The sequence below is a fragment of the Balaenoptera physalus genome, assembly GCF_965194825.1.
Source record: "Balaenoptera physalus genome assembly, contig: HAP1_SCAFFOLD_1426, whole genome shotgun sequence".
Classification (NCBI taxonomy): Eukaryota; Metazoa; Chordata; class Mammalia; order Artiodactyla; family Balaenopteridae; genus Balaenoptera; species Balaenoptera physalus.
Window position 1 is genome coordinate 123,244 of NW_028125370.1, and position 11,950 is coordinate 135,193.

The following is an 11,950-nucleotide window of genomic DNA, read 5'->3' on the forward strand; positions in this document are numbered from 1 at the left end:
TGAATGTATAGGGTAAAGGGTTGGTCCAAATTTGGAAGCTCCAGTGCTGGTGCTCTACTTAATTGAGTCCTTAGAGTCTCAAAGGCCCACTGGTGGTCCTTATTCCATTAAAGGGGTTCTCTTTCTTCTCCCTTTAGAGCCTCATATAGGGGTTTTGCTATAAGGCCATAATTTGGAATCCAGACACAACAGAACACAGCCATCCTGAGAAAGCCTCGAAGTTGCCTCTTTGCGGTTGGAGATGGTAATGCACTAATTGCTGTTTTTTGATCTATGGCCAGGGCTTGTGCCCCTGGGGTCAAAACAAATCCTAAATATTGAACCCACTGCTGTGAGATCTGAGCCTTTGTTGGAGAGACTTTATATCGCCTTTCTGCCAGAAAATTTAGGACCCTAGTGGTATTTTGATCTGAATCTTGTTCGGTCTCACTACTTATCAATAAATCATCAACACATTGCAGCAGAGTTCCCTTCTCAAGGCTCAGTTCCCTCAGTTCCCTTGCTAACGTGTTTCCAAAAGATGGGGGTGTCCCAAATCGCTGAGGAAGCACTGTTCACGTATATTGGGTGGCCTCCAGGGGGTCAGGGTCCCTCCATTCAAAGGCGAAAAGGTATTGAGACTCAGGATGTAGAGGAATACAGAGAAGTGCATCTTTGAGGTCCAAAACAGAGAAGTACTGGGTGCTCCCTGGCACTTGGGTGAGGAAGGTGTGTGTGTTTGGCACCAATGGGTGAATAGGGATGAGCGCCTCATTCACTGCTTGTAAGTCTTGCACAAACCAAAACTCCCCATTAGGCTTCTGAATGGGGAGGATCGGGGTGTTGCAAGGGGATTGGCAGGGCCTAATGAGTCTGTGTTTTAGGAACTTGCTGAGCAGCAGTTGGATTCCCCTCATGGCCTCAGGCTTTAAAAGATCTTTTCCAGGGGTATTTTTCCCCAGGCTTTAACTTTATGTTTATTGGGGGAACAGGTTTTGCCCTTCCTGGCACTGAGGTATCCCAAACTGCAGGATCTACTTGTTCCCTAATTTCTTGGGGAATGTCTTGGGGAATATTTTGATGACCAGCAGGTGGGTCATCTGGGGCTACTAACAGATGCATTCTCTGCTTGAATTCTCTACCTCCTAAGAATATACTAGCTCTTAACTTATTTAGCAAATCTCTTCTGAGGAGGAGGACAGGGCATTCTGGCATATACAAAAAGGAGTGAATAATAGTAATGGACCTGACTCTGTGGGCAAGGGGAGATGTAAATCACCTTACCTTTGGCTGTCTATCAACTCCTGTCACAGTACAGTCTCTGTTGGAGAGGGGGGCAGCTGGCCAAGTCAGAACAGAGCAGGTGGCTCCAGTGTCTACAAGAAATTCAGTTCTCCTACCTGCCACATCGAGGTTGACCCGAGGCTCTGCTGGAGTGATGAGGATGGATCGAGTGGGATCTGGAGCTGGGAAGGCACTCAGGCCCCATCAGTTGGTGTGCAAGAATCTCTCATTGGAGAGAATTGTAAGGACCTGGGGCCAGTCAAGTTTGCCCCTTGGGAGTCTCACAGGAAAGTGCTCAGGACATTCCCCCTTCCAGTGCCCCGCCTTCCAACAAAAGGCATACTTGTTCGAGCCCAGGCAGCTTCTTGGCAGTCTGTCCAGGCTTCTTGGCCCTCCAGCGTCCCTTCGAGATGGTGGGTGGATCAGAGGAGCCGAAAGTTGTGTTTTCTTTTTTAGCCTCTTATCCTTATTGGACTCCTCCATTAAGTCGTGGTTGTTATAGACCTTGAAAGCCTCCTCTACCAAGGTTGATAGTGGGGTTTGGGGCCCAGACTCAAGCTTTTGTAATTTTCTCCTGATAATCAGGGGTAGCCTGGGTGATAAAATTCATGGCCAATAGTGTCCTCCCTTCTGCGGACTCAGGGTCTGTACTGGTGCACTTCCTGAATGCCTCTGTCACTCGGCTCAGGAAGACGGTTGGGTTTTCATCTTTTTCCTTTGCAACTTCTCGGACCTTATCATAATTTACAGGCTTCACCATACACCTTTTCAGTCCTTCTGATAGACAAGTAATGTAATGTCTCATCCTAGCCTGGCCTACATGATCTTCATAGTCCCAGTGTGGGTCATGTTCTGGGACTGGATCCCCACCCACCTGAAAAATTTGGCGGTGTGGATTGGTGGCCAATAGGCCATCTGAGTGTTACCTGGCCTTTCTCAGTATACGCTCCCTTTCATCTGGGGTGCAACAGTAGGCCAGAATAACCATGATGTCCTGCCAGGTGAGAGAGAATGTCAACCCCAGCCTGATAAATTCATCCCTAAACTTGTCAGGGTTCTCTGAGAACCTGTCAAAATTCTCCTTACAAATTCCTAAGTCTCTCATTGAGAAGGAGACATGCACTCCAGTAGTGCTTCAGTTTCCATCAGCTGATTCCTGAAGGGGTAAAGGCCTTGTGGGGCAGAGGTGAGGGCTAACTTTGAACCTGATCCTGGGCGACAGGAAGTTCCACTACGAGTTACCCTGGAGGGACTAGTCTCTCCCTCCTGGGGCGACGGAGGATATAAAGGGACATAAGGAGGCAGAGATTGGGATTGGTCAGAGGGACCCGGAGAAATAGGTGGCTCCGGAGGAGTAGGTGGCTCCGGGGAAGCAGGTGAAGCTTGGTTTCCCCCCTGAGAGTCGGAGAAAGCTAGAAGGGGATCATTTAAAATGTCGGGAGTGTTTCTGATTCCCCAGGCTTTTGATTACAGGAGACCCATAGAGCGGGGTTTTGGTAAAGGACCATGAAGGTTTATTTTGGGGGGTGGGGGCAGCCCCATGTGGTTTGTGGGATTTTAGTTCCCCGACCAGGGATCGAACACATGCCCTCAGCAGTGACAGCTCAGAATTCTAACCACTGGACCGCCAGGGAATTCCCAGGACCATGAAGGCTTGAACATAGGGAGCCTCAGTCCATTTTCCTGTCCTGCAACAGCAGAGATCCAATTGCAATACGGTATTATAGAGACCCATTTTCAGACCATTTTTCTCCATTCCCCGACTTATACAAGGGCCAGGCAATGTTACAATAGAGTTTAAACGTTTCCCTTTTCAGCCCGTCTATTTTGAAAGTTTCCAATTTTTAAGGATACTCTCCAGAGGTGTTTCTTCTGGCTTAGAAGAGGATCATCCCATGTTGAATAACATGCAACCGAGAAAAAGTGCTCCTAGAAATGAAGTCCAGTGTCCCAGAGACATTTACCAGGAGGCTTTTGTCCAATAACGTTTCCCTATGCTGGGGGTATTCCTCGAGTTTGAGCATCTATAAAACCTAGGATGTGGGCTGCTTGGAAGTGGCCACCCAATAGGTGATCTGTAACAAGGTATGGGCTGCCAAGGCCTTGAGTGAAAGGGGTCCTAGAGGTGCAAAAAAGGAACTCCTGGAGGAATTGGAGTTGGGTGCAATGGAAAATGCCATTGGGGTCAGGACCTAAGGGCCTACGTTGGGAGTATTCCCACAGGGGATTTTTTTTTGGACATAGAATAAGGTGAGAGACTAGACAGCAGAAAAACCTAAAACCCTTTCCCCTCTCTGTTTGACAGCTATGATAAAACTGGGGAGAGCCTGATGATTCCATCTGACACAGGCAACAATGAGTTTAGACAATGTTTCCCATGTAATTTAACACACCAAATGAACCCAGTTAGTTTAGGATCTCTCTTTGGGAGGCTCCAGGGGCCCCATGAAGCATCCCAAAGTTAACTGGAAGTCAAAAGAATTTCAATTAGAATTTGATATTTGGGAAATCTGTCAAAAATTTCCAAAAGTTTTAAAACATCCAGTCAAATAGAATCATAGGCTGCTGTGAAACAATTATTCCTTGAGCTAAGGTGAAAAAAAAAAAAAAAGGGATTCCAAAAGTAAATGCAGATCACTTAAAGGCACAGAAACTCACACAATCTGTTATCAAAAGGAGCATTCGAGGAAATCTTTGTTCTCTTATGAGAGAAAGAAACCAAATCCAGTCTTATATCAGCCTACTCTTGATAAAATCCGGTTACCTAATTAAATTTAATCCAACCTTAGAAAATTCCAACCACATAAAACATTCTCTTCTCAGTGTTCCTTTTCTGCAAATCTTCTGTAACTTTCTGTAGCCATATTTTGTCCCTTCTTTTTTCCATTCAGAAATAACCAGCTGTAGGACAAAATCACATTTTTCCATTTAACGAAATACATTTCCATTCCACATACCTTCTTTTCTGAAAGCACACATCTTACCTTCCTTCTGTCACAATGAAATGTCTTTTACATTAGCATTCCCTGATTGGAATAGCCCATAAACGCTTGGGAAGATCCCATGTATCTTCCCAAAGCACAATTTCTTTCCTTAATGTGATGTAAGATATGTGTCTAATAAACCCAAACATCCTTACTTTCCCTCTCACAAGAAAACAAAAGTAGGTAAATTTAGACCTGTTTAGCAATTGATGTTCCAATATTTCATCTTATTTGAAATGGCCTGGATACTCAATGGATTCCTATCATTTAACGTAATTTAGTTTCAAGTTACCAAAATTTGGAGGGACTGTTCTAGATGGACATTTGGAAAACATGATTATTCCCATTGAGTTTACTAAAAAGCTCTTATCCAGTCATATTTACTTAAAAGTTTAATCATATCAGGTTATTTTCCTTGCTAACAGATTTTATCACAGAAACAATATGCACTTATTGACTTCCAGTAACCCTAGGTAGGATAGAAGTATTATACTTAATGTTGATAATACAGACTGGTCTGTATTAATTAAACCCACAAGCTTAAGCCACACAAGTTAATTTTTACAAAATCAGGGATCTCTTAGTTTTCCTGCTTGAATTTAAAAAGGTCTCTTTTTTTCCCTCAGTCTGGGGGACTACAGATGGATCACGGAGTCCCTGAGAGTCCAGGCAGAACAGTTACATTGCAAAGGCAGAGGAGAGAGGTGCAAGCCCCTCTCTTCTTTTTTTGTTCTTTAAAATCCCACTAAGTAACCCAAGGCTGGAGTCGAGTCTGAGACAATGTGGGATCCGTTTGTATTTCAGGGTTTAAGAGCTTCACCATGCCCACAATGTTAGCAGAGACTTGTAGGAGCAGTTGGACAGACAAAACTCATAAAACAAAGATACCAATGACAAAAACTTAGACACAAACAAGAAGTTTTCAGGATAAAGGGGATGGGAGTGCAGGTATAAGGACCAAGGGAGAGGTAAAGGGAGGAGGGACAGAAAAGACTGTAAAAGAGAAAGAGAAAGAGAAAGAGAGAGATTGCCGTTTCAACCTGACCCTGCAGTTGTCTCTTCAGGCACCAACCTGCAAGCTTTCAGAAAGGGCCACTGAAGGAGGGTGCACCCTGTCCACTGCCCACCGGGGTGATCGAGCCTGGAAACCAGACAGTTGTATTTCATCTGTAGGAACCTAACCCACAGGTGGGACTCTCACCCATGCATACACCAGTTTATAGAAATCTGCTGTAGCACTGCAGCAAAGGGTCCCAGGTCCCAGCCTGTCTCAAAAGTGGGGGGAAAGATAAGAGACATACAGAAAACAAATACCAAAGTGGAAAATGTAATTCCAACCATATCAATAATCACATTGAATGTGAATAGATGAAACAAAGTTAAAGACAAAGATTGATAGACCATATTTGAAAAGCAAGGTCCTTAAAATATAGTCTCTAAGAAGTGGAGGAAAGAAAGGTGGGAAGGAAGGAAGGAAGGAAAGAAGGGAAAAAGAAATAAAAGAAGGTAGGAGAGAAAGAAGAAATTAAAGGCATCCAACTTTAAATGGCAGAATTAGAACTTTTATTACAGAGGACATGATCCTATGTGTTAGAAAACACCAATGATCCCACCAAAACAAAATACAACAAAACAAAACAGACTAGAATGAATAAACAAGTTTAAGAAGGTCACAGGAAACATTTCTTATAAAAATAAATTTCATTTCTATATACTAAGTACAAAAATATGAAAAGGAAATTAAAAAAATGATTTCATTCACAGTAGCATGGAAAAGAATAAAATACTTAGAAATAAATTTAATAAAGAGCTGCAAGATCTGTACACTGAAAACTACAAAACATTGCTGAGAGAAATTAAAGATCTATATAAACAGAAACATTTCTTGTTCATAGATCAGGAGACTTCATATTATCAAGAAAGCAATTCTCGGACTTCCCTGGTGGTGCAGTGGTTAAGAATCCTCCTGCCAATGCAGGGGACACAGGTTCGAGCTCTGGTCCAGGAAGATCCCACATGTCGCGGAGCAACTAAGCCCATGAGGCACAACTACAAGCCAGCACTCTAAAGACGGTGAGCCACAGCTACTGAGCCGTGTGCCACAACTACTAAAGCCCACGTGCCTAGAGCCCACGCTCCACAACAAGAGAAGCCACCACAATGAGAAGCCTGCACGTTGCAACCAAGAGTAGCCCCCACTCACCACAACTAGAGAAAGCCCACACGCAGCAACGAAGACACAAAGCAACCAAAAATGGATAAATAAATAAATAAATAAATTTTTAAGTAAAAAAAAGAAAGCAATTCTCCTCAAATTGATCTATAAATTCAATGCAGTGCCTATGAATATTCTAGCAGGCTCTTTTTGTGTAGAATTTGACAGCTGATCCTAAAATTCATATGGAAATGCAAAAGATGCAGAATAGCCTAAACAGTTTGGCAAAAGAATAAAGCTGGAGAACTTTCACCACCTGACGTCAAATTCTACTACAATACGTATTAATCTAGACAGTGGGTTTCAGGCACAAGGAAAGGAATACAGTTCAATGGCACAGAATTAAGAGTCCAGAAATAAAACAATTTTTATTATGAATTGATTTTCAACAGAGGTCCCAAGACAATTCAATACAAGAAAGACTAACCTTTCTTTTTTTAACCAAGGAAAGGTGCAGGGATAAATGGATATCCACAGGAAAAACCCAAAGCAAAGAAACAGAAACTTACATCACACTAGACAAAAATGAACTAAAACTTGATCACAGATCCACATGTAAGAAACAACCTCTAAGATTTCTCAAAGAAAACATAGAAGAAACTCTTCATGATCTATTAGATATAACATCAAAAACATGATCCATACAAGAAAAGATTAGTAAATTAGACTTCATCAAAATTAAAAACTTTTGCTCTTTGAGCACCACTGTTGAAAGAATGAATAAACAAGCTACAGACTTGGAGAAAATCTTGCAAATCACATATCTGATAAAGAAGGGGATCTTGCCGTTTGCAACAACATGGATGGACCATGAGGGTATTATGTTAAGTGAAGTAAGTCAGACAAAGGCAAGTACTGTATGATTACACTTATATATGCAATCTAACAAATAAAACAAATGAAGAAACCTAACAAAACAGAGACAGAGTTATAGATACAGAGAACAAACAGGTGCTTGCCAGACGGGAGAGTGTTGGGGGAAAGAAAGCAATAGGTGAGGGAGATGAAGAGGTACAAAATTTCAGTTGCAAAATAAAGGAGTATGAAATGTACACTGTGGGGAATATAGTCAATAATTATGTGATATATTTGTGTGGTGACATATCATAACTATACTTATCATTTTGAAATGTACAGAAATAACCAATCACTATGTTGTGTAACAGGAACTAACATAGCATTTCATTGTACATCAATTATACTTCACAAACAAACAAATTCATAGGAAAGGAGATCGGATTTGTGGTTACCAGAGGCCGGAGATTGGGGGAGGGAGAACTGGTTAGCTGCAGTCAAAGGTACAAACTCCCAGTTATGCGATAAATAAGTACTAGGGATGTAATGGACAACATGATAAATATAATGAACACTGCCGTATGTTATACATGACAGTTGATAGAGTAAATCCTAAGAGTTCTCATCACAAGGAAAAATTTTTTTTTCCATTTCTTTAATTTTGTATCTATGTGGGATGATGGATGTTCACTAAATTTATTCTGATGATCATTTCATGATGCATGGAAGTCAAATCATTATGCTATACACCTTAAGCTTAAAAAAATTTAAAAAAAGAAAGAATGGACCTCAGTTAATATTAATGTCTCAATATTGGCTCACTAGTTGTGATAAGTGTGCCATAGTAATATAAGATCTTAATATTAGGGGAAAGTGGGTGAGGGGGATCTTGGAACTCCTTGTACTGTCTTTGCAACTTTTTCATAAATCTAAAACAAAAAGTTTATTTAAATATAAATAAATAAATAAATTTTAAAAAATGTACAGAAAATCATTGAATTGTCCCTTGTATAATAATAAGTGAACTTCATGGTATATAAATTATATCTTAGTAGAGTTGTTTAAAAGGTTCTGAAGAAGGTCAGGGTGGGCTGAGGGCTGGGCTGAGGCGGGGTCAGGGCAAGGTCAGGCAGGGCCAGGCTGGGGTCAGGCGGGAGTCAGCAACCCTGGCAATGGGCACGGAGGCGTGGATCGCCCAAGGCCGAGGCCAGCCTGTGGCCCTTCTCTGGCTGCTGCTGCTGCCCGTGGCCACCCTGGAGCTGCGAGGGTCCCCGGCCACGGCCACGGCCGCCCCCGGCTGGGCTCCAGGCGCGGGCGGAGCGGTGGAGGGCAGCGCTCCGACTCCGGAAGCGCAGCGGCTGGCCCCGGGAGCCACAGGTGCGTTGGGGCCTCTGCTGCGGGCTGAAACGGCCTAAACTGCAGGGCCTGAGGGGGCCGGCTGTGACCAGGGCCTGGGTGCCCTGAGTCACTGAATTTCATCTTTTCTCTGCCCTGGCCAACAACCGGGCAGCCCAGAGACCCCCTCAACACAGGTGGGTCACCGACTCCCCACTGTGGAGCCTCTGGGTGGGAAGTGCCTCTGTGGGACTCTGGGACCTCTGTGGGACTGTGGAAGTGGGGACATAGCAGGGTCTGACCCTGAGGCTGGGTGGCTGGGTGGAGGAAAGCACCAGGACTGATGAACGAGTGGCCCTGAGTCCAGGGCCGCGGGTCTCATTCCCCTCCGTGAGGCCCTGGGAGCGCAGGCCCTAGACCAAGATGCCCGCTCTCAGGGGGCCTGGGCACACCCCCTGCCCTCCCAGGTGTGAGTCCTAGAGCCAGGGCTGTCTTCATTAGCCCACTCCCTCTTCTTTTAGAAATGTAGAATCCTGAGTCAGAGAGGGGGAATGACTTTCCCCAGCTCACACAGCACCACAGACTGCAAATCTCCCTCCCTAAGACACCGGGGTGACATGGAGGAGGCACAGGCCCTTAGAAGCCATGATCTTGAGCAAGTAATGTTGGCAACTTCTGAGACCTTTAGCTCTTTGATCTACAAGAGTAGGCATTGAGGTGTGCTAGTTGAGGGAAATAAGGTCTGTGACGCGCCCAGCCCTTGGCAGCCTCACTCGGGGATGTCCTTCTCCCTGCAGATGCTGCTGTGAGCTGCTGTGGCTACCCTGGGTCCCCCCTTGCCCCATCCCACCAGACCTCTGGGTCCTCATCCCCACAGGGCTTGCTCTGTCCAATTCTCAGGGGCAGCCAGTGAAAGTAGAGTCCAGGTAGCGCTGTCATTTTGGCTAGGCCACTGGACGCTTGGCCTTGGTTTTCCCATCTATGAAGTGGACAGGGCCTTCCTGGTAGTGGCATTTGGGGTACTACTAGTGCCTCTTTCGTAGGTGGCAGGGGAGTCTCCACAGTGTGCGGGAAACCCAAGGTGATGGGGAAGATCTACGGTGGCCAGGACGTGGTGGCTGGCCAGTGGCCATGGCAGGCCAGCTTGCAGTACCAGGGCTCACACGTCTGTGGAGCTGTCCTCATTAACTCTCGCTGGGTCGTTTCCACTGCCCACTGCTTTCTGAAGTAAGTCCTCCTTCCAGGGTGCCAGCACAGGCACTGGCAGGGGAGGGGGATATGGGGGAAGAGGAGAAGAGGGGTGATGGGCATCCCACGTCAGCTCCTCTGGGCTTTTCTCTGGGGCAGTCTGTGGCCTTCAGATGCATGTCATTCCTGCCTTTGGCCTGTGTACCCTCCACCTGGACTGGCCTCCCTGCTCACCTGCTCAGATCCGCCTCATGCTCTGCCATCAGCCCCTGTGCCTGTGCTTCAACACAGATGTGCCTCAGGAGAGTGGCAGTGTCCGTCCTGGCTGCCATGCAGTGTGGACCAATCTCAGATCACAGCTTCTTCTTAACGTCCCCACATTTCCAGGTGTCAGATTCCAGGCAGGGACCTGGGACCGCATGTCTGACCAGCAGCTGGGCAATTCTTCTTATTACTCCTGCACAACTGTGTGCCCAGGAGTAGTCATGGCCGCTGGTGTGCGTTGTGGGGAGCCATGGTGCCAGGCTGCATAGGTGGGAATTGGGGCTCCCTGGGAGAGTGACATGGCTGCTCAGGAGTCTAATTCCCCTGGCCGTCCTCGGCCTGGCTCAGTGCCTGGGTCTGAACACATGAGGAGGGGTCCCCAGGGAGTTGGGGCATCACAGCCCAGGTCTGGGAGCTGGAACTTTCGGAGCTTAGAGTCCTATTGGCGCCTACTCCATACGACGATCCACGCAAGCCCCTTTGTGACATCAGGGGTGGCAAGTCCCCACCTCACCCTGTCTCCATCCTGTCACACGAGAAGGCCCAACATGGGTGAGAAAGGCAGATGCCTGGGCTGGGGGTTCCGGAGAAGGGCTATGCAGAGCGAGGGGCTTGCTGGAGGGGAAGGGTTTGGGCAAGGGGAGCATGAGTGGGTCTCCAGGTGGACGAGCCGTGCAAACAGTCAGGGAGGTGGGAAGTTTCAGCACCTGTGTTCAGGGAACAAGGCAAGGTTCTGTTTCCTGCACTCATTTGCTCATTTATTTAACAAGTCTTTTGTGAGTCCTTATAACTGAGTGGAGAAGCAGCCCTTGGGCAGGAAGGTGTTTAAAGAAAGGAGAGGTCAGGAAGAGTGTGGGGCCAGAAGGTGGACTGTAGGGAGTCTTGGGAAGGGTAAAGTTAGAGCTGGGATTGAGCCAGAACTCCTCCTGTGTACAATCAAAGACCTTCATTTGATACGCCACCAAGGATCTTTCCAGCACAAGGATTCAGTGCTCCTCTGATTCTAGTGTGTGATGGAGAAGCCGTGTGTCTGAGGTTGTAAGTAGAATAGCAATTAGCCCCAAGAAAGAAGGACTCCTGAACGCTAGAAATGGGGAGATAAAAGCTGTCTAGCATCATGTGGGGTAGAGGCCTGTGGGCAGTTAGATGAGGATGCAGGGAAAGAGCTAGCCCACACGCAGAGATGATGGTGACAATGTGCCCTTCTTCCTCCAGAAAATCTCACGCCCCGGAGAACTACCGGGTTCTGTCAGGAAGCACCCAGCTGCACCAGCACACCCAGCACACCCGAGAGATGTCACTGAGCCGGATTATCATGCACCCAGACTTTGAGAAGTTACATCCCTTCGGGAGTGACATAGCCATGTTGCAGCTGCTCTTTCCTGTGAATTTCACCTCCTACATCATCCCCGCCTGCCTCCCAGTCCCTGGCATGCAGCTACCCAGTAACTCATCCTGCTGGATAACTGGCTGGGGGATGCTCAACGAGGAAAGTGAGAGGGTGTAGGAGAGTCGGGTTGGGGGCAGATGAGGGTGGGGAGGAGGAAGGGGAGAAGGACAAAGGAGGGAAGAAGGGAGGTGTGGCTCCTCCTGAGGGGTCCCCAAGCAAAGAGGCACTGGACCTTGGCCCACTAAGCGTCATTTCTAGAGGAGTGGACCATTCTAGTTCTAGTTCTGAAAGTGTGTGACTGTAAAGCTTCAGTGTTCCCTAAGTGCAAAGGTTTACACTGAAAGTCTGGGAATCTTTGACTTTTGGAATCAAGATTCTGGGTTCTTGAAGTCTTTCTGGTTCTGGATTCCAAGGTTTTAATCAACCATGGATCTGAGATGACTTGATTCAACTCAAAGGTCATGCTTGGGGCCTGGTCCATTGCAGGCCACTGACAAACAAACACCCTGATTTCCC

The 11,950-nt window shown here is 46.3% G+C and overlaps 1 pseudogene across 1 annotated transcript; it reads left to right on the top strand.

The window, feature by feature from the left end:
• Nucleotides 1-8,429: 8,429 nt before the first annotated feature.
• LOC309653901 (putative serine protease 47 pseudogene) lies at nucleotides 8,430-11,551 on the top strand (annotated as a pseudogene). Its single transcript has 3 exons — nucleotides 8,430-8,634; nucleotides 9,636-9,819; nucleotides 11,260-11,551. The product of its transcript is annotated as a putative serine protease 47 pseudogene (transcript).
• The last annotated feature ends 399 nt before the right edge of the window (nucleotides 11,552-11,950 follow it).